Here is a 22,159-nt window from a genome sequence, read left to right on the forward strand (position 1 = left end):
TAAATCAAAGAACAACTGGATACACAAGTCCCATGTCTCTTGACAGTGACTGTTGGCCTTTTAAATAAACTCTTCAAGTACAACTTTGAAGAGGTTCATGCAAAACTTTGCAAATTTAGGAAGTGAGGGTTTCATGGAAAACAGCAGTTATGAATACATATGCAGTTGGTCTAAATTTCTTGTGCTTACTGTATCTCTGCTATTGGTAGCTACACTAAAATAAGTTTCTAATGCTATCAGACATGTCCATGGCATAGGGTGATACTGTTACACTTCTTGTTCAAAATAATAAAAACAGAAGAGCATATGAACTTTTGTAGGTGAACAAATGCTGCAATTCAGTCAGGACTTCTATCTTCACTTTGGAAAGAATGGATTTTTGCCATCCTATTTCATTTCTGCTTAATATTTAGTATAGGGAGTATATTTGTCTGTGATTATCTAGTCTCACTCACTTACTAACCTTTTATTACGTTGTTCAAAACCTGTCTTCTTAGATTTGTATTTTCAATCCGAGTTGAGAATTTGTTTTTTATTCTTAATATTGTGGAGTTTTGTTTTTTTTAGTAATGTCTATATTATCTTCTTTTTGGATGAGAGGGGAAAGTGAGACAGAAGAGTTGATATTATTTTGATGTTTTAGTCAAAAATAGATTTAATAAAAATAAATAAACAGTTAATTTTAAAATAAATGCTTCCTTTCTTAAATTCTATCATCTTAGATCAAACAATTTTATATTTTAAAACTTTAACTGTTTGAGTATTCCAGTGTATTTATGTCCAACGCACACCAGAACAGAAGACAACCCAGCTCCTTATATGGACCTTAGGACCCTGACTAATAGCCATAATCCTCTCTTCAATAGCAAGGAATGGAAAGAAGATTTTACTTATGCTTCTGCCTTTTCTCAATTCCCCCATTGACAGAGCTCCTCATTGCCCTTGAGAAACTTCTGGACTAAATCCAATTTGCTACGTGTATAAAAGGAGACTAAGATCTATAATTACTGATACAACTGCTGAATGAAATTGGAGATTTGCTGGATAGCTTACTACAAGGTGACAGAGAAGGAACAGATATTGTTCTTTTCCCTGTCACCTTCTGCAGCAGCGCTTACAATAGAATGAAGATCCCAGGAATAGACTTTTGTCTTCTTTCTTCTCTGCATAGCCTTCATCCCCCCAACAAGAAAGAATGCAGTAAAAGAGAAGAACAAATGCATGTGTTTACTGCTTCAAGTTCAAGGAACCAATCTCTGGCCGAGAGATCAAGTAACGATGACCCCTGGAATCAATATGGAGTTCATTCATAAAACTTTCAGCTCCTTCTTGAGAAGACTGACTGCATCTATATGATCTATATGACACAGTACCTAACTCTAGATCTCCTCTAGACTCTGTGTCTAGAGGAGTTGTATAATATATAGATGTATAATATAGATGTATAATATGATATTGTTTTGTGTACTTTCCTCACTTCTGTGCTAGACATAATAATGTCATGGTGTGACAACCCCCCAATGTGTATGTTTTTATTCACTTTTTTTTTAACATGAACCTGAAGCTATGCCCTGCTTGCATCTTGCTGTGACATGAGGACAATCTTGAAGTAATGCTATTCAATCACTAATGCCTTGTGGATGTAGTCCCTGGACTAAAGTACCCACTTTATGAAGCCTACTCGTTGTTTTGGAGTAAGGTAGTTAAAACACCCCTCTGGGGCGTAAGTTAATAATTAGGTGACAGAAATGATGAGAGTACAGTGTACTTTTTACTTTTATCCTCTTTTGTTTTGGAAGCATAGGTATATCTTGAGTAACTCATTATGCTTTCTATTTATCTGCATCTCCATGTACGTCATGCTAGTACTGGCATGAAAGTTTCAGAACATTAAAACATTTGGTGTTAATGAGATATTTATTGAGGTATCATAATTGCAATATCATTACTGTTGTTGGCTGTAGAAAATACAGTCATTGATATAAATAGTCCAGACCTAATGCTGTTTGATACAAATTAGTACAGATGCAAAGGCTGGCAAGAACTTAGCTGCCAAAAAGAGCAGATGATTGTGTTCTCCATTCTGCCTTTTTGTCAGTGGGAACATATTCAGGTGTTCCCAGTCCAGCTAGGAATTACACTAAATGTAATTTAGGGGAATATTGAGATTTCTACCTCTCCCTTAAATGTTTGAAATTAGCCAATGCTTTGAAAACATTTTAGATGGATGCTGACAGAAAGAGAAAGGGAATTCATTAAATGGTCATAGACTTAATATAATAATTTTGACCATTCTTAATGAAGGGAGTGCAAGAAATTTGATTTATTTTGTTTATAGTGAGATTAAATTTATCTGCCTCTTACTAAGGTATATTATGAATATGTACAACTCCATTTCATCCTTCTCTCTAAATTTTCATACTTAAACCATGCTAAATCCTGCTGATAATACCCACTCTGTAGACATGCATAATTTGATATACTTCAACATATTCTTATGTTTGTTGCCTGGTTTGGCATGTTGTTAATCTTTTCTGTCTATTGTACTTAAACTGATTTGATGTGAGATGGGTTCCTAAAGACACCTCCAGAATCTTTCTGGCTGTAAGTTGTTGCTTATATAGGAGTGGATAGTTTTAATAGTCTTTCAGCTATAAATTTAAGTCTAAATTTGAAAAAGCATTATCTTGGAGGAAAAAAGTAACAACATAGGAAAGTATTTCCTTATGGAAAATTACTGTTGTATTCATCAACTTTTCTTTTCCCCACATATCCGAATTTACCTTGACACTATTGTACTATAACTATTTTTTCTGTAATCTTTGTCTTCCTTTGAATTTAAAAGCTTTGTGACAGACAATATGTCGTAGCATATGCATTTATCTGTGTGTCTGTTTACACACAACATCACTGAATTATGAATTAACATTGATTTATATTCTTCTAAAGTAGCATATTTTTAAAAATAGTTTTACTATTTACTACAGTGAAAGAAGGAAGGAAAGGTTAAAATTAAGAAAAGAAGAGAGGAAGGAGAGAGGGGGGAAGGGGAGAAGAAGAATAAGAAAAGAAGGAAGGAAGGAATCATAGAATAATCAAGACTGTAAAAGACTTATAAGATCAAGCCCAACTGTCAGGCTAACACCACCATGTCTACTAGACCATGTCCTGAAGTGCCACGTCTACATATTTTTTGAACACTTTCAGGAATGATGACCCCATCACTTCTGGTGGCAGCTTGTTCCGATGCTTCACCACTCTTTTAGTAAATAGATTTCTAATAGCCAATCTAAACCTCCCCTTATGTAGCTCGAGACCATTTCCAATCATCCTATCACTTGTTACTTGAGAGAAGAGAATAACACTCATCTTATTGCAACCTCCTTTCAAATAGTTCTAGAGGCCAATAAGGTCTTGCCTCAGCCTCCTTTTCTCCAAACTAAACAATCCCAGTTTCCTCAGCTGCTTTTCATGGGACTTGTTCTTGATACCCTTCACCAGCTTCATTGTTGTTTGCACATGCTCCAGCACCTCAATGTCCTTCTTGTAGTGAGGAGCCCCAAACTGAATATGTTATTTGTAGTGCAGCCTCATCAGTGCTGAGTACAAAGAGATGATAATTTCCCTACTCCTGCTGCTCATGCTGTTTCTGATAAAACCCACAATACTGTTGGCCTCCTCATCAGGAAGGAAGCCTTCTGTTTTCTATTTTATAACTTTATGTTATGGCATTTAAGTATATTTAGGATTTTATTTTGTCATGCTTCAGTACTTTAATATAAAAAAACCTAAAGAAGCAGCTCATAATTCCATTTTTATCTTTCAGTCTAATAATATTTACAAAGAACCTTTTAGATACAATAGAAGGTTTGAGAGGTCAATGCTGAATAAGCAATCATTTAATTCCCTAGATACAAAAATTTTCATGATCAGATGTATACAATGAAGGCCAGTAATAAAAAATTTGAGACTGATTTTACTTTGTAATGATGGTATTTTTCTTGATCCAGCGTCACTATCAGTCATAATGATTATGTTAGGATCTCTCTTCTCCCTCTGGTTACAGGGATAAAACAAGCCCCTCTCAGTTCTGTTTGGGTTGCTTTGTTTGTTGATTGGTTTCCTTTCTCCTCCTCCTCTTCTTTCCTAATCTTATTCTTTTCTTCTGTTCTCCTCTTCATTTCATATTGACAACTTTATGCCAAATTTATTTTTATTTCATAACTCATTCCTACTTTTCCTAGTCCCCAATCCTTAAGTCTTTGTTCTGCCGTGTGTACAATGTGTATACTTGCACCTAATACCCCCATAAGGAACAAGACACTGAAAGAGAAAACACTAAGCAAAGGGGGAGAAAAAATCCAACAACAAAAAAGATGCACTAATATCAAAAACAATAACCAGACAGGCAAACTGCCATGACTTGCTTTGCTATTGATCATCTCCATTACTTTTTAATTTTCTGGGTATTTAACGTAGCTTTCCTTAGGCAGCTGTTTCCCCAGACATATTCAGAATCACCTCAGCAACATCTCTTTATCTTTTCTCACTGAAGAGATGAGCATCTCTGCTCTCTAAAGAGGAATTGCCCTTCACTTCAACACCCTGAAATCCTTACGGTAATTTACTTGACTTCAAAAGAAAGACAAATAAACTAGGTAAAGTTATCTGTATTAAACTGCATTTGGCACAACTGTGTGAGAATATGGAACGGGGCAAGGAATGGAACAGGATTACAGCTGGGGATATGCACATTCTAAACATGCTACATGGCAGCACAGGTCTAGAAAAATCTCTCTGTTGCCAACTCTCTGTGGTAAACACTCTGTGGGATAAGTGTCCATTGGATACCTCTAACCCTAGCCCTAAACCTAATCCTAATCTAATGCTAATCCTAACCCTAAACCTAACACTGATGGCTTCTTGCAGAGAGTTGTTCTAGTGGAGAGTTTTCCCAACATAGAGCTGGCCATGGAGAGTTGCCCCTGACCATGGCACAATAGCTTATTTTTCTTATCATTGCTCCTTGACTTTATTTGTGTAGTTAAGGAGGTGGAAAGAGATCATGTCATTTCCAGTGGACTTCCTAGTCCAGTGAGCAAGGGATGAAAGATACGCAGTTATAGGCACCCCGAGCTCCTCTGGTAAATCCATGTATGTCTATTTATATTTTTATTCTATAATTAACTCAGTCTTTTACCTATGCATATTACATGAGTCTTGAACATGTTATGTAACATGCTTTTTTTGTAAAGCACATAAATTATATCTATATGAGCCAGGGGGAGTGTCAGAAGCAGCCTAAAGAAAAAGACATGAAGTTCTGCATGGATAGATCTAGCCTGCTTCTCATCAGGGATTTCTAGCTGTATTCAAGTTTATTACAGTTGCAGACTCATGGGTCACTAGACATGGGTCATATTGCAGGCACATCAAAGAACATATTTTCTTCAAATGCCAAGATGTGAAATCTGCAATATTAACATCACACATCACTAGTTTCTACTCAGTACCCAATTCAAGGACCCAAAGAACAGAAAACTGCAGAGTTGTGTGTTATTTATAGGGAGGTAAAAGGTGTCAAGAAAATTTATACAGCTGTCCTGCAGTGGCCAGAAAAATTAATCCACCTAATTTCATAAAAAAATCCTCCAATCACCCTACTCCAGTATAAATCATGCTTGGCAGACTGATTTTTTCTTTTTCAATTTAAAGCCCTTATCCTGCCACTGTAGTATAAAGTGTGCCATCTGCAACTGGTACACAGTGGACAGCACAATGTAGATTGGTGTGATAATACAACGTTTTTCATCATCAGTGTTGTTAACATATTATATTCCTTTAAGTATGATTCAAATACGTTTTCTACCTGTCTATATATTGATGAATTAATTTTTCTTTTTTTTCCCTGACATTTCTTTCTACACTCTTTTTTGTAGTGGTACCCACTGAAGATAAAGTTCTTTTCTCTCAGATTTATCAATTTTTATTCTTTTCTGGTTCTAAATTGTCTGCTTTTTTTCCCCACTCATCTTAATCAAGTATAGCATAGTAAGTTATAGATGTGAAGTTAAAAAATAATTTGGTGCATTTGTTCCTCTCTGATGAGATCATCCATAAGATGCTAGTATTCTCTGACAGAAGAAAAACTTTAAAAATAAAAGTGGGAAGTATCAGAGGAGAAGCATGGGGATCCAAAGGGAAATGGAAAGACAACTACTGCAGAGACAGGGTTTTGTTCTTCTCTTTGTCTGATTCATCATTATACCATTTGTACGTGAAATGTTTTTAAAATGTATATATCAAATGTTCTATTTTATTACCATTGCAAGCTAGCAGATTCTAGAAATTTGGATTTAGAAAATCTCTATATTTGATTCAGTGTTTGCTGCCACTTAGTTATTTTGCATATCTGTAACTGCATACTGTTTTGATTTTAAGGAGTGGGAATCATACGGACCTCCAGTGTTTACCCATAAAGAGATAGAGAAAAATTACGATAACGGTTTTAAATTCAGCTGTAAATTCAGTCGTAAATTCAGTCACTGTGGAAAAGGTTGACAGAATTTGCTGTCTTTTTATTTTTTAAAACATTTTATACTTTTTAAATGCTCTTTACTCTATACATTTTCTTCAAAAGATCCAGGAGAAAATAAACCATTTGATGAATCAGTAAGAAAATATTCTATGGAGTTATATCTCTTGGTGGATTGACTTTTCCACCAAGTTAAACTAAGGATACTTATGGAAACGGGGGGGGGGTGGATTTTGTCTCTGTGTATATATATATGATCATGTCTTCAGATTTTTACAAGGTGGGTGTTTAACTGTGAGTCAGTAAACACTCTAGAGAACAGTTCAGCTACCTAAATGAATAAGTGTCAAATGCCATTTCAGATACCCTACGGCATCTGAATTTCACATAAGGAAACAGAATCAAGTTATTCTGTTCATAGGGTATCAGGTTAAAAAAAATAATAAAATAAACAGATTCTCATTTACATTGACATCTATAGTGTCTTTTTACTACCAGTTGAATTAAATTGAAAGAGAAGTGAACCAAATACAATATTGAAGATAAAAATACCATTGGAAAAAATGAGTTTTCATGGGAAGTCAGGTTGAAGGCTAAGGTACTCACTGGGGAGACAGTCTGAAAATTAATTCAAATGTAGTCAAATTGAAGAGAGCAGCATACATATTTTGAAATGTTACATTACTATCGAAGTACAGGTTCCAATTCCTTCCAGACTGCCCAAGATATCTCTGCTACTGCCTTCAGAATAAGATGCTAGGTGGAAAGAAAAAATAAAGAAATCACTTCCCTTGATGTTTATGGTTTGCTGTCTAATACAATCCTCCATACCTTCTGATTTATTGTTAATAAATTAGAATTCAAATAAAAGCTAAACAATCACAAAATTCCTTAGTACAGGAGTGCTTAAAAAAAGTATACATTAATAAGAGTATAAACATTTCGATAACTTCAGATGTTTTGTCTGACTGAAAAAGAAAGATGGAAGTGTCATTTGATATTACTTCTTCCTTTCATCACTTTTCCTTAACCTATGAAACATTAAATAGATCAGTAGTACATAAAAAATAATGGTGTGTAAATGAAATTGTCAGTTATGCAATACAGCCTCTAAAGCGGAAATTACCAGTGATGCTGAAGTTATAACTTCTATGAATTTATAGCTGGCTTATCAAAAATGAAGAACTGCTAAAATGAGACTATATGTCAGAAAATAAGTCCATTTAACATAGTGGTGTTTTCTTCCAGTACACGTTGAAGATTTTTGGTAGAAGAATACAAGCGGCAGGTAGTCTACAAATAATATTTTTCTTTATGTTCTATCCTAGCCTCCAGCAGTCTGAGCATTTGCGTTTTCTCCAGCTTGATGATCATGTTTCAGCTTTCTTTGCCTGAAAATACTGTAATGAATTTGGCCCTACAGTAATGACTTATGTACTAAGGATTCAAGAAATACAAAGAAATAAAAATTCCTTTGAGTTTTGGTTGTAAGAATTAGAAGTAACTGACAGAAGAAAAGTGTAAAGAAGTTATATTAGTATAAGATTATATCTGTCCTTACAAGCAGTTTTATTTGTATCCTTAGACTGTCCCAGTGTTACTTTCAATTAGGTCACTTTTATTTGAGAATCTTTTAAAGACCTTGGGGATCATGCTCCTTATGAGCACACAAGTTATCTAATAAACACTTTGTTAAGTTAAACATTAATATAATTTCCATCCATGGAGCAATTATCAGTAAGTCTCAGTTGGCTGGGCTAAGGCATTACTATTTAGTATGAATTCAGTGATCTCACTTCTGCATTCTTCCTTTCTACTTATAGTTTCAACACAATAAAATAATAGGAGTGATTAGGGATCATTAACTTCTTGTAGTAAAACAAAGCCCTATGTCACAATGGCTATTATAATATTACTGCTGTGTTATGGATAGTAATTATTTCTCTGTTAAAAAATGTTCACAGAAGCACAAGATTTTACAATATCACTTAGAGTGAGGTTGAAAAAGACTTTTTAGAAGTTGAGAAGTAAATCTTCTTTCTTGAACTCTACCCAACAAGTAAGATTGTGACAACAGGCAAGATTCTTTTGCAATACAATGAGAAAGGAGGTAATAGAGTCACTGCAGATTTGGTTAACTTTTTTGTATGAAAGGTTAGAAGTGGTGTGGTGGCTTGTGAAAAGGGTGAGGCATGAGAAGTGCAAGTTACAAGTGGTTAAGAAGTGTGCCAGGGTAGCATTTCCTGTACAAATCAGGACAGATGTATTCTAAAGAAGTTCAAAAATGGAACTGACATATCTTCAGACAACTGAACTAACACATTGGATAACTGTAAAGTACTAGTGCATTGTACCAGGCAGACCATAATAAGTGTATTATCACTACTGAAGATTTAAAACTAGATGAGGCTGATTGTCAGAAACTATCCAGCTAAAAGCAGCTTTCAGCATTAAAAATCAGGTATTTGAACTTTAACACACAAATGCATTAAACCCTACAGAGAAAATAGCTAGTACTTCTAGAAAAGATGGTAACCATTTCACAGTACAGTCCATGTGGGTTCTTACACTTCGGTTAGAATTTTCTGACTGGATACAGTTGACCTATAACCCTGAGGACTGGCAGTTCAAAAGACAGCCTACGAAGAGGCAAGTTTCACTAAAGCAGGAATTAAATCTTTTAACCATGTGTTAGCGTCAGAGATGTCACATGTACCAGGACCTCTGCATGGTCTACCCTGACTCAGCATGACTTGAAAATATTAAATATCCATTTTAAGGACAAACTTCCAAGCATATCTGTCCCAGTACTGCAAACAAGATGAACACTGACATTCTAGCCCTAAATAATCTAAATTATTCTTACAAGAAATCTATAGGAAAAACTAAAAAAAATATATGAATACCCATGGAAATTTATCTCAGGTATAGTAAAAGTTAAGCAAATCAAATATTTCCAAATGAAAACTTTGTAGATTGACAAACCAGAATGTTCAAGCAAAACAAAATTTCAGTGTGAATTTTCTTATGAGCTCAGTTTAGAAGAAATTGTATTTAGGAATATTGTGGTCTTCTCTGGCAGAAAGTAAATTCAGTGTGTTTAATCATGTAGCTCACCTGTTTCATCCCTAAACTTTGACTTTAAATAGGTATTAATTCAGGAGGAAGTGGAATAATAATGTTCAAGGAGAGGTGAGTGCAAGAAGAGAGTTGAACACATGCATTTCTAAGACGAGGTCGAGAAACATGGAGTCTGAAGTTGAACATAGTGAGTTAATCAAAATGAAGAATAAAAATACAGGCTAAATCTGTCCTAATGTGGGCACCAATGATTCAGATGCCTGCATCTGATCAAATCACTGTGATCCCTGTTTATAATTCTGGTATTCTACTTGTATTATACAAAATCCACTGAATCTTATGAAAAAAAAATCCTTAAGCAGAAAAAAAAATGAATATGAAAACCAAACAGTTTAAGAAAAGCATCTGTTTGTAGTGTTTCATTTAATTTTGACCTGCGGAATATCTTTTCTGTTATGCATGCATCTTAATGTTAATTTTGACCTGATTTCTATCGAACATTTATCAGTTCACATTACAAAAGCCTAATTATATTTAATACCACCCAATGGGCAATATCATAAGTTATAGGTTAGAAAACTATTAAAAATGACCTACGGTTCATCAGAAAAAGGTAACGGAAAGAGGAATACAGCAGTAAGGATGTGCCAAAAGCCAAAAATAAGCTGGAAGGTGACTTACAATTTTTCTTTTAGTTTGTTTTAAAATTAACCGTATAGTTACACACAAGAATTTAAGTTTGAATTTGTGAACAGTCAGGTTTTTATTTATATATATATCTTAAAATGTCTCATATACACGAGTAATTTTAAACACACAAAAATTTCTCTTCAGTCAAGGATCACGACAGCAGCCCTATAATCCTTACTACATTAGTATTATTCTTAGATAATACATTTACTGAAGTATCATAAAAGATGCATTTTTAATATTGCTTTTCTTTCTAATATTTCTTCAAACCCTTCTTTCCTAAGATGCTGCATTTTCACTGTGGAGCTAAGAAAAACTTCATTATCTTTTCATGATGTAAGAAGTCACCTACAGAAAAGTAATGTTTGGGCAGAAATTTGTAGAGACTGCCTAGAACAATGAGTGACTTTGCAATGCATGGTACAGAGAAGAACAGATGAAAAAATAAGACTTTTTTAGATTATTTTCTATGTCTACAAATTTTGTGCCAAATATTTTACTTTGCTTGCTGTTAATAAAAAGTATTTCACATCTAGCTATAATGCTAAATAATCATCCAAGAATTTCTACAGTCCTCATATTAATGGTCAAAATATTGATCATCATGACCATTTTCAATACTGATGTTTGCTTGCTGAGGAAGACGAAGAATAGTTTTCAATACTGAGCAAAACAGAGTTCTTTTTATATATATATTACTTTTAATGATGCAAAAATATTATGTATGATAAAGGGTAGTTTATAAATAAAGATCACTGTGGCAACTATGAGACCTGGTATTCAACCAACTAATTGATTATTCACAAGAATCAATTATTATTCCTGATGTTAAAACACAACTATGCCTTATATCATCCCTGCTTATCCAGATGAAGTTTTTTAATTACTTTTTTCCTGTAGGCATGACACTTGTAAAGATTTCTCTTTCTTCTGTTCACTTGCCAGGGTGGTTTTCTGATCATATCTACATTTTTCTTAAATTCTCCTTATGAAAATGGAAAACAAAACAAAGCTTTTCATCAACCATAAGCTCTCCTTCTGTTCATGTCTCTGTTTATTTCTGTCAAGGCTACATTATATTATTTTTCTTAGCTGTATGAAGTGAGAATATAAAAGATGAAATTCTAATACCATTGAAACATAGTCAGTGCAGACATTCCTTGTCTTACATAAGAGGGTAAGCTAAGTGAATATAAATTATTTTCAAGTAAATAAAAGTAGTAAGTGCAAACTTATCATGTAGGATGTTTGCATTGTTGAATAACCTTCTTAGTAACTTGACAGAGGTGAAGAATGAGGTGGTTTAATTAGCAACAGCAACAGCTAAGCATATTTGGGTTAATCAGGTCTCAGGGATATTGTGAAGAACTTCAAAAGGACTTTGGTGAATAGGCAGTATAATTCTGGATGAAATAATTTTCATTGAAGGTAAAGTGATGCAAGTTGGAGTGAATAATATGACCTACTTGTGTATGTCTGAGTTCCAAATGCATTGCAACACAAATGAGAAAATACAAAGCATTAGCACTGATAGATCAATAAAAACTTCTGCAGTGGAGGTCATATAGCAAATGAAATGATTACCTGAGATAGGATGCATACAAGGGGATGGTGAAACCTAATACATCAGTTCTTGTAATGCTGTTATATTAACCAGAAGTATGTCACCAGCTAAAATAGTGTGTGTGTTTCTGGTCGTACCTGAACAGATGTAGGGAAAGAAGAAAGGGTGTTCTAATCAGGTCTTGATAGCAAAACGAAGATTTAGTTTTTTCCTGTTCTTCCTAAACAACCTCTACTATTATTAATAATGTCTACTCCAATTCAGATAGATATCCAGAGATCAATGGAGCTCTGAAAAGAGGAACTTGTGTTTTATTGGGAAGCTGACAGTAATATAAATGATTGCCAAATCTGTAAATACAGATGCAGAAAACATAAGAGTTCTTTCTATACATTTCAAAAGGTGACTTCATGACTCACTTGCCCAGGAGCCATCAGAGACAGTAGAAGGGAGGTTGTGCAATGTCAGGTCAGAAAAGAATTATAAACCTTAGAAATCACAGACTGGGCCTAAGAGTTTAGTTACTTAAGTCAAGCCATAATAAGAATGTCAATGTTTCACATCTTGGGATATGTGGCAGTAGTCTTTAATTAGACATATGACACCAACAACCAAAAAACTATGCAGTGTCTGAAATACATTTGTTTGGTTTTTCACTATAGATGAAATTTAAGTTCGGCTAACAGCATCCAGTAAATTTGTTTCTTATGATATGTTCTGACTTTCTGTGATTAAGCATTCTGAGAAACCTCAACCTGCCATTAACAAGTGCTGGTAAACACAAACTGTCAAACTTTAGTTTCAGAAGAGTATATTATTGACCTCTGTATCGCAATATCCCCAGGAGAATGAGGGCTCTTGGGGAAAAAGAAAAGTAAGAAAAGGTTTGTTTACCACATAAAAAAAGAACAATTACAATAAAGTGTTATCATTTCTTCCAAAGTTGCTGTTTAAATTTCATATTTTTCAGTATTAACTCTTCTGACTTTTAATCATAAATTGTCATGAACTGAGGTTTATTATTTTTTAGTTAGGATCCAACAAAATAATTAACTCATTATTAAGATGCTACTCAGAATGCATAAGGATTTATCTTATTTAAATTTCTTATTTAAGTCCAATTTAATACTGAGTGTTACATTGATTTCTGTATTTTTATTTTACAGATGTGTTAATTTTCCTGTAATTTAATGCAGTACCATTAATATTCATTTTTGTACTACATTCTCATTGGTATATGAAGCTGCCATCATGTCATGTTTTCCTTATTATGCAATGTAAATAAAGAAATTCTAAGGTACCAGGCTTTCCAGACATCTTAAGTTTCACTTTTTGCAAAATTAATAAAGTTGACAGGATTTTTTTTTATTTTTCATTAAAAATAAAATGTTAATAAAATTAAAACTTTTTGACATATATTATTGATTCTATTTACATATGGTAGTAAAGCAACATGTCAGTTGCTCATGTTTTTGTTGTAATTTCATAGAATCATAGATATAGCAAGGTTGGAAAAGAACTATAAGATCAGCCAGGCCAACCATCAGTCCAACACCACCATGATTACTAAACTATGTCACAAAGTGCCATGTCTACACATTTTGTTGAACACTTCCAGGGATGGTGACCCCACCACTTCCCTGAGTGGCCTGTTCCAATGTTTTACCACTCTTTCAGCAAATAATTTTTTCCCGATATGCAATCTAAATCTTCCCTGATGAAACATGAAGCCATTCCCTCTCTTCCTATCACTTGTTACTTGGGAGAAGAGAACAACACCTGCCTCATTTTAACCTCCTTTCAGGTAGCTATAGAGAGCACTAAGGTCTCCCCTCAGCCTCTTTTTCTCCAGGCTAATCAACCACAGTTCCATTAGCTGCTTCTCATAAGACCTGTGCTGCAGACTTTTCACCAGCTTCATTGTCCTTTTCTGTACATGCTCCCACAGCTCAATGTCTTTATTGCAGTGACAGACTCAAAACTGAACACATTATTTGAGGTGTGACCTCACCAGCACCAAGTACAGCGGGACTACTACTTCCCTAGTCTTTCTGGCCACACCTGTTTTGATACAAGTCAGGATACTGCTGGCCTTCTTGGCAACTTGGTCACACTTCTGGCTCACGTTTAGCTAGCTGTCAAACAGCAGTCCCAGGTCCTTTTCTGCCAGGCAGCTTTCCAGCCACAGTTCCCCAAGCTTGTAGTGTTGCATGGAGTGGTAATGCTACCTTTATTTCCATTCTTACAGCTTCACTTTTGTTCTTATGCAATGCTAATATTAATGCCAATACTTTGAATTAATGTTTTCAATTATTTTCACTAATTTGTTTGCAATTTTCATATACTTTTCATATCAAAATAGATGAATTTGGCCTCATTAAAACAGGTTGGTTTTTTTTATTGTTGCAAAGGTCATTTTCCATTTTAACTTGCATCAAAGAAAGGTAACTTAGCAGGGAAACATTAGGATAAGCCTACAACTCTGGGTTTGACCAGAGGCAATTATTCCAGGGTAGGTGGTGCAGAATTTCTAATTGTCACAGCTTTAGAATACTTAGCTATGCTAGGATTTCCAGGCCCACTGTCTTTAAATTGGGAAGTTTGATCCTGCTAGGACCCTTAGATCTGCTTGTGGTAGCCCTCAAACCTAAATCTCAAAGTTCAAGACTTCCCAGGCTCTATATTGCAGAGTGACTGACCCACGCTCTGAGAGCTTGGGGAAGCCCTAAACATATCTAATATTTTGTCAGTTTTATACTTTCTCACGAACCAAATGTTCTCCAATACAGATATATATTAAAAATATGTAGTATTAAAGGGAACCTGAATTTTTTAACAGAATGATGTTATATATCTATAAGCATTTCCAAATACATACGTACAGTGACTCTGAGCAGCTGATGCCTGCTGGAAAGCAACTCCTGTTTTTAAGGGAAAAAAATTTGTTTTACTCTGTAGCTGTGATAAGACTAATGCGCCAAAGTGAGTCTCAAGTCAAAAAAGATAAATAAATCCTAGGCACAAGCTAATTTGTGAAATATGCAGTTAACATATCTCTTTTAAAGTTACAAATACTGAAGATTAATCCTGCAAGTAGAACCAGGGTTATTTGTTGTTTTTATAACTCAAAATCTCTAGTAGATTGAATTTATCAATGAATTTATTTTTCAGCTTTAATATATTTAGCAAAGTTTTTCTGATCCAAGCAAAGCCATTTTTTTTAAGAATGTTTCACTGTTACCTTAAGGTTTATATAGATGCTTTCTTAAATTTATACAGTTAAAAGTGCTTAAAATGGGAAAAAATGTATTTTGCTGAACACAGAAATCATCACTTTGTATCTAGCCACAGGTGGTGATGTAGTGAAAAGTACAGATCAGAGTAGCATATAAAAGGTAATAATAATAAGAGAGAACCAGCAACAAAGATTATTTTGGGGGGATATGTAGGATGAGGCAGTATACATAGGTACCTCATTAATGTCATCATTTCATATATCTATACAGTCTCATGTGATGAAAACCTACAAACTGATAAACAGACATTTTAGAGTACTACAATAAAAATTCAAAGTCTATGGGGCTGGATGGGATCTATCCAAGCGTATCAAGGGAGCTGGCAGAAGTTCTTGCCAAACCCCTTTCCATTATCTACCAGCAGTCTTGGCTGACTGGGTAAGTTCCACTTGACTAGAGGCTAGCAGATGTTACCACCCATTTACAAGAAGGACCAGAGTCAGTATCTAGAAAACTATGGGCCTGTGAGTCTGACCTCAGTGCCAGGGAAGATCATGGAACAGGTCATCTTGAGAGCTATCACACAACACATGCAATATAACTGGGTGATCAGGCTCAGTCAGTACGGGTTTATGAAAGTCAGGTCCTGCCAAACTAACCAGATCGCCTTCTATGGCAAGACGACCCACTCAATGGATGAAGGAGAGGCTGTGGGTGTGGTATACCTGGACTCGATGACCTTTGTGGGTCACCTCAGGACATTCTATGAGTCTTTGAGACTTCAGTAAAGACTTTGACACCATTTCTCACAGTGTTCTACTTGAGAAACTGGTTGCCATTGGCCTGGACAGGCATACCCTCTACTGGGTAAAAAACATGGCTTGATGGCTGGGCCCAAAGAGTGCTGGTAAATGGAGCTAAATTCAGTTGGAGGCTGGTCACAATTGGTGTTCACCAGGGTTCAGTGATGGGTCCAGTTCTGCTCAATATATATATCAATGACCTGGATGAAGGGCTTGAATGTTCTCTCAGTAAGTTCACAGATGACACTAAGCTAGGAGGAAGTATTGATCTGCTTGAGGGTAAGGAGGCTCTACAGGGGAATCTGAACAGGCTGTATCAATGGGCTGAGGCCAACAGCATGAGGTTTACCAAGGCCAAGTGTAGAGTTCTGCAGCTGGGACACAACAACTCCATGCAGCGCTACAGGCTTGGAGAAGATTGGCTAGAAAGCTGCTTAGCAGAGAAGAATCACAGAATCACAGAATCACAGAACAACCAGGTTGGAAGAGACCCACCGGATCACCGAGTCCAACCGTTCCTACCAAACACTAAACCATATCCCTCAGCACCTCGTCCACCCGTGCCTTAAACACCTCCAGGGAAGGTGACTCAACCACCTCCCTGGGAAGCCTGTTCCAGTGCCCAATGACCCTTTCTGTAAAGAATTTTTTCCTAACGTCTAGCCTAAACCTCCCCTGGCGGAGCTTGAGGCCATTCCCTCTTGTCCTGTCCCCTGTCACTTGGGAGAAGAGGCCAGCACCCTCCTCTCTACAACGTCCTTTCAGGTAGTTGTAGAGAGCAATGAGGTCTCCCCTCAGCCTCCTCTTCTCCAGGCTAAACAACCCCAGCTCTCTCAGCCGCTCCTCATAAGGCCTGTTCTCCAGCCCTTTCACCAGAACCTGGGGGCATTGGTTGACAGCTGACTGAACTGGAGCCAACAGTGTGCCCAGGTGGCCAAGAAATCTTGACTTATATCAGAAACAGCGTGGGCAGCAGGACCAGGGCAGTGATTCTGCCCCTGTACTCAGGATTGGTATAGTTGCACTTTGAATACTGTGTCCAGTTTTGGGCCCTTCACTACAAGTGGTCCTGAATTGTGTCCAGAGAAGAGCAACGAAGCTAGAGAAATGTCTGGAGAATGCATCTTATCAGAAGCGGCTCAGGGAACTGGAACTGTTTGTCCTGGAGAAAAAGAGGTTTAGGGAAGACCTTATCACTGTTTACAACTACCTGAAAGGAGAGGTGGATGTTGGTCTCTTCTCCCAAGTAATGAGTGATAGAATAAGAGCGAATGGCCTCAAGCTGCAACAGGGGAGGTTTGGACTGGACATGTACGAAGAACTTCTTCACCAAAAGCACTGTAACAGGCTGCCCAGGTAGATGGTTGAGTCACCATCCCTGGAGTTATTTAAAAGATGGGTAAGTGAAGTGCCTAGGGATATGATTTAATAGTGGACAGGTATGGTTGGACTTGATAATCTCAAAGGTCTTTTCAAATCAATAGATTCTATGATTCTGTAGTCTGTAGTGATATCAAATAAAAGAAATAGAAAGTTTTTATCAAAAATTATGTATTTTGAAACTTTAAAATAAACAAAGTATCCTGCAACTTAACAACATGTTGTAAAACGATTTAGTAGATTCATATGCAGCACTAAGAAAAAAAATGCAAAACAATGCCCTGTCAGCAAGTATGTATTTATGTACATGAATATGGAAGAATGTAGAATTACATTCATGCAGATAAATGTGGAAGTTTAATAGTTTTGGAGATAGAAGCACATTTGTATTGCTTTTATGCTGTTGTTAGGGATTGAGATACTGGAGTTAGAAGCAACAGTATTTGAAAATGGGGTAGAGTTTGGCATCATGGCGTCTCCCGCATCATGTAACTTGGAGCATATACTACTCCAGATGGTGCTAACAGAAGAGGAGTAACAATTCCTTAGTCCCATGCATAATTTGTTCTTGCATGGTGTGTGAACTGCTGAATTCTTTCATATCCCATTGAGTGGGCAAATGAATACAGGGGCTCAAAATTTTATTTTCTGGATGCTGTGCAAGAGATCGTGGGAGAAGCAATCTGTCTCATGTTAAAATGTCGCTTCGCAAAATGGTTTGGGACAAATTGTGCTTAAGAATGCAGGTTTTTTGTTCTTTACAGAAAGATCAAAGCCTTCCCATTGTGGGGAAAAGCAGTTGTAAAATGTGTCGAAAAGGTTCAGAATAACATAGAATTTGGAAATTTCAGTGTCTACCAGATCCAAGAAAAGCTAAGAATACACAACATGTACTAGAAAAAGTATTTTAAAACAATCCTGTGTGAAACTAGAGAATAGTGGATACAATTTCAACTTTAAATACTAGAGGTAGCCTCTGATGCTGAAAACACACATGCACATGCCATACTTTGCAGAGGAATGAAGTTTCACTCAATTGTTCAAGTGTGGTTTTGTGAGTTAGGCCTTACTATAAAAGAAATTAATTTTTTTGCAGTATATTTAAAGAAATTTTTTAAAAAATAATCATTTAATAATTATCTATTTGAATTTTCAAAAATTAAAATGAGGTTATTTCAGAGTTACAGCCTAGAGAAAGGATGAAATAGGATCTCAAAAACTGAAAAAAAAAAAAAAAAATCTGCCAACATCTATGCTATCTGCTTCACAGCTTTCCTTTGATTAATGTCAACTAAAAATAGCACTGTGAACTTCCTATTTTATCCTAAAAATTCAGGAAGACCAGGCACTTGGGCTTTTTGCGCCCCAAAGGTTAGCTACAAATACCTGCCCAAAAATGATTTATGACAATACAATAAGCTTTCTGTTGACTGATCAGCCTGCATTTTGGAAATTATATTCATTATATTCACTGGAAATATGAAGCAAGCAATAAACAAATAATTTGATCAATAACAGGCTCACAGCTAGCAAATTATATCACCAGTTTCCATTTCTATTTCTATAATGACTCTGAACAGGCTCAAATATTTTGTTCTGTATGTTTATAGTTCACTGTATCTGTGCCCCATAATATGATATAGATCCTGGCTCTTTCACAGTAATGTCTGTTAGGTTTTTTGGGAAGAATAATGCATTTTTCTTCATCTTCATGAAAGGAGGAAACAAAGGAACAGAAAAGAGAGTGAGAAGAAGGTCTGAAATTAGTATCGATGCAAACCCTTGTAAAGGCTTTCTGTGAGGTTCTAAATATGAAGTAAGTTACATTGCCTCTTCTCCCTTTCCATCAATAATTGATGACTTTTTTTGGAGAATATTGTCTATGACCTCACTGTGGCAAGGAGTCAGAGTGAGATTACTGAGCTGGATTAGGTAGTTTAAAAAAAAACCACAGAAATTTCCGAAAAACTTGCTCTCTTACTGAACATAAGTCTTACAAGAAGGTCTTATATGGTGATATTTTTTGTCATTTAGTATCAAAACTTGTTTTTGCTAATATTAAAAAAAATGCTATTTATGCAGGCAATACAGATGGTAAACTTATTTTCTCTAGGAATTGGAAAAAACAGAAAAAAATGGGAAAACTAAAGTTTGAGTAAATTGATATATAATTTATAATGGGATACTTGCAGACTGTCTCTGATACTTGCTTAAATATATAATACAAGTATAAAAAAAAGATAAAATCAGATGCGAGTTTAAAATCTTCATTTTAAGTGTATTAATAAGTGGTATCTAACAGGCCTCAGAGCTCATAATTTTATGCAGAAGTATATAGCTTATTCTTGCCTAAAATCAATTACATTTCCTTGGTTAACAAGTACATCAAAAGTACTGATGTAGTAACATTGTGCCTACTGTCATGCCTGTATCTCTTTGAGGTACTGATGCTCTTACAAAATTTTTCTTCAGTGAAAATTGATTTTTTTAATCCTTGTATTTCAAGATATCTGAACATCTGATAAGAAGCAGAGGTTCTCTAGCATTTTTCTAATGTTCTTCTTTCTTTTAATGAAATTTCAATGAATGGTTCATTCAATTTTTATTTTATGGTGCATCAGAATAGCTACTGGTAGGTTTGGTATCCAGCCATGCACCATGTTTCTATTATGAAAATTTAACAGCATTTCATTTCACTACAAGTAAGTAGCGGGCCTGATCATCACAATAGTAACAGAAATAAAGTATCCTGAAATGTAATTCTATGACTATTTTATGTAGCAAACTCTTTTATGGTAGCACTTCTTTTCTGAACAAATACAGTTTTCAGCATGAAAAGGTTTACCTGTCACTATTCATCATGATCATTTTAATAGTATCTCCTGTTGACCTGATCATCTGGACCACCTACTGCAAACCCTTACTATTTTGCAGCCCATTAATTTTACAAAGTTTAATTGTGTATAGTTTTGACAGCTTTCGTTTTCTTGATATCCCAGAGAGTTCTTATCAAAAGATGGGAAATTATTTAAATTACTGCTGCAATTGGTGCATTAAGTAGGACCATAGAGATGGAGAGAGAGGGAGATGAAAAAAAGGGAAAAGGTTAAGAATTTATCATCTGAATCTAAATGGAAGCTTAGGTTTAAATGGTGACATTAAGCATAGTCTTCAGAAAGAGATAGGCAGCAGTTGGTATTAGGCTCCATGACACTATGTTGCAAATGCATCTTTTCAGACCCTCTGCATCAATTTATCTCTTGATATGCTGAGGATGAAGTAATTTAGTACATCATAGCATAGGTTCAATTTAGCTGGAAAAAAAATAAGCAAAGGTTCATTCTTGTATTTCTCTTCTTCTCTGTCGCTGTCTATTTCATTAACAACATTCATGAGGTTCATCAGAACTTCTCATTTGAAATAGTTGTTATCCAACGCATCATCCCTTCTGAAGGCAATTGAAGAAATATAAAATAAGGCAATACACTAATTTTTTTCAACAGTTTTCAAACTTGAAGGAGCAATGTATTAACTTTCTTGAAGAAAGAAAATGGACAGTTAAAAGCAGGTTAAACATATGTATTTTGGGCATTAATCTCTTAAAAGCTAGTCTGGTTCACATCCAGCTGGTTCTGTACCATCTTGTACAGTTGACGTGCTTAATTCTTCCACATGACAGACGTAAATCAAAGCCAAAACAATGTTTACTGATGAATTCTGGTTTTGCCTTGTCATGTTCTTTTAATTCTTTTGTCATTGGAAAGCTTTGTCCTAATCTTTCTTAAGAGCTCGTAACCTCCCTGTTCCTTTTTTTGACAACACAGCTATTTTTCTGCCACTTCTGTTTAATGTCTATAGCTACTGGAGCTTCAAAGTCATTGGTTGACAAGTTGTTGTTTGATATAGATGTGAACTGCAAGAAGGGCAAAAATCTCTTAGTTCAAAGGAAACAGAAAATAAATGCATTGTTAATCAAGAATGCTTTAAAAAGCGACTTCTGGCATTCAAAATTATAAAATCATCCCATTACAGATGTAATCATGTCAATCCAAATAGCTTTGATTTGTTTTCTTTAAATAAGTGTACTTTTCCTCTTTGATTTATGGCTATAAATTTAGGTAAAAGAAATAAACAAAACCCAAGCTCATTTCACATCCTCTTATTTGAAATTAAAGATAGTTTTAATGAGACTATTTGGAAATAGTTGTGAAAGACACTAATATTTTAAGGCATGAAAAGGTACTAAAATGGTAGAATCAATACAATCAAAAGAAAGTGCACAAGCATTCTCTGCAATTGGTGCAGGTTGCTTGTTTGTGTAATACTCAAGAAAGATTTTAACTGAACAAGCTTGCAATACCAAGTCATAAGTCTATCCAAGACTGAAAGCTCACTGGGGAATTATACCCTCCCATTTAGCATGCACTTCTTGTGTTCCCACTTCACACCTCTTCCAACCACACTGCTGTTCTTAAACACATGGCAGCAGTTCTCTGTTAAGGAATATTATATAAGGTAAAGTTACATTCTCTTTCTACAAAAGATTTTATTCGGGGACATAAAGTCCCTTAAAATAAAATATGTAGTCACTTGTTCTTCCTGACAATGATGTAGGACTAAAGGTATTTGAAATAGTCTTCCTCACACAAAAAAGGAAAAGCAGTGTTAAATTAACTAACAAATGATCAGCTATTTGTTTAATAGAGCCCTTGAAGGACTGGGGTATTCTGTACAAATCTCAGATTCCTCTCAACCCCCTCCTTTGTAGACCTGCAGAACTCCAGAAAATCCCTTACCATTATGATCAGCACACTTTTTTAACATATTTTTTTTTAAACTAAGATGGAGTAGGTTTAAACTATTGTGCCTC

Source organism: Phaenicophaeus curvirostris, chromosome 1, assembly GCF_032191515.1.
Source record: "Phaenicophaeus curvirostris isolate KB17595 chromosome 1, BPBGC_Pcur_1.0, whole genome shotgun sequence".
Classification (NCBI taxonomy): Eukaryota; Metazoa; Chordata; class Aves; order Cuculiformes; family Cuculidae; genus Phaenicophaeus; species Phaenicophaeus curvirostris.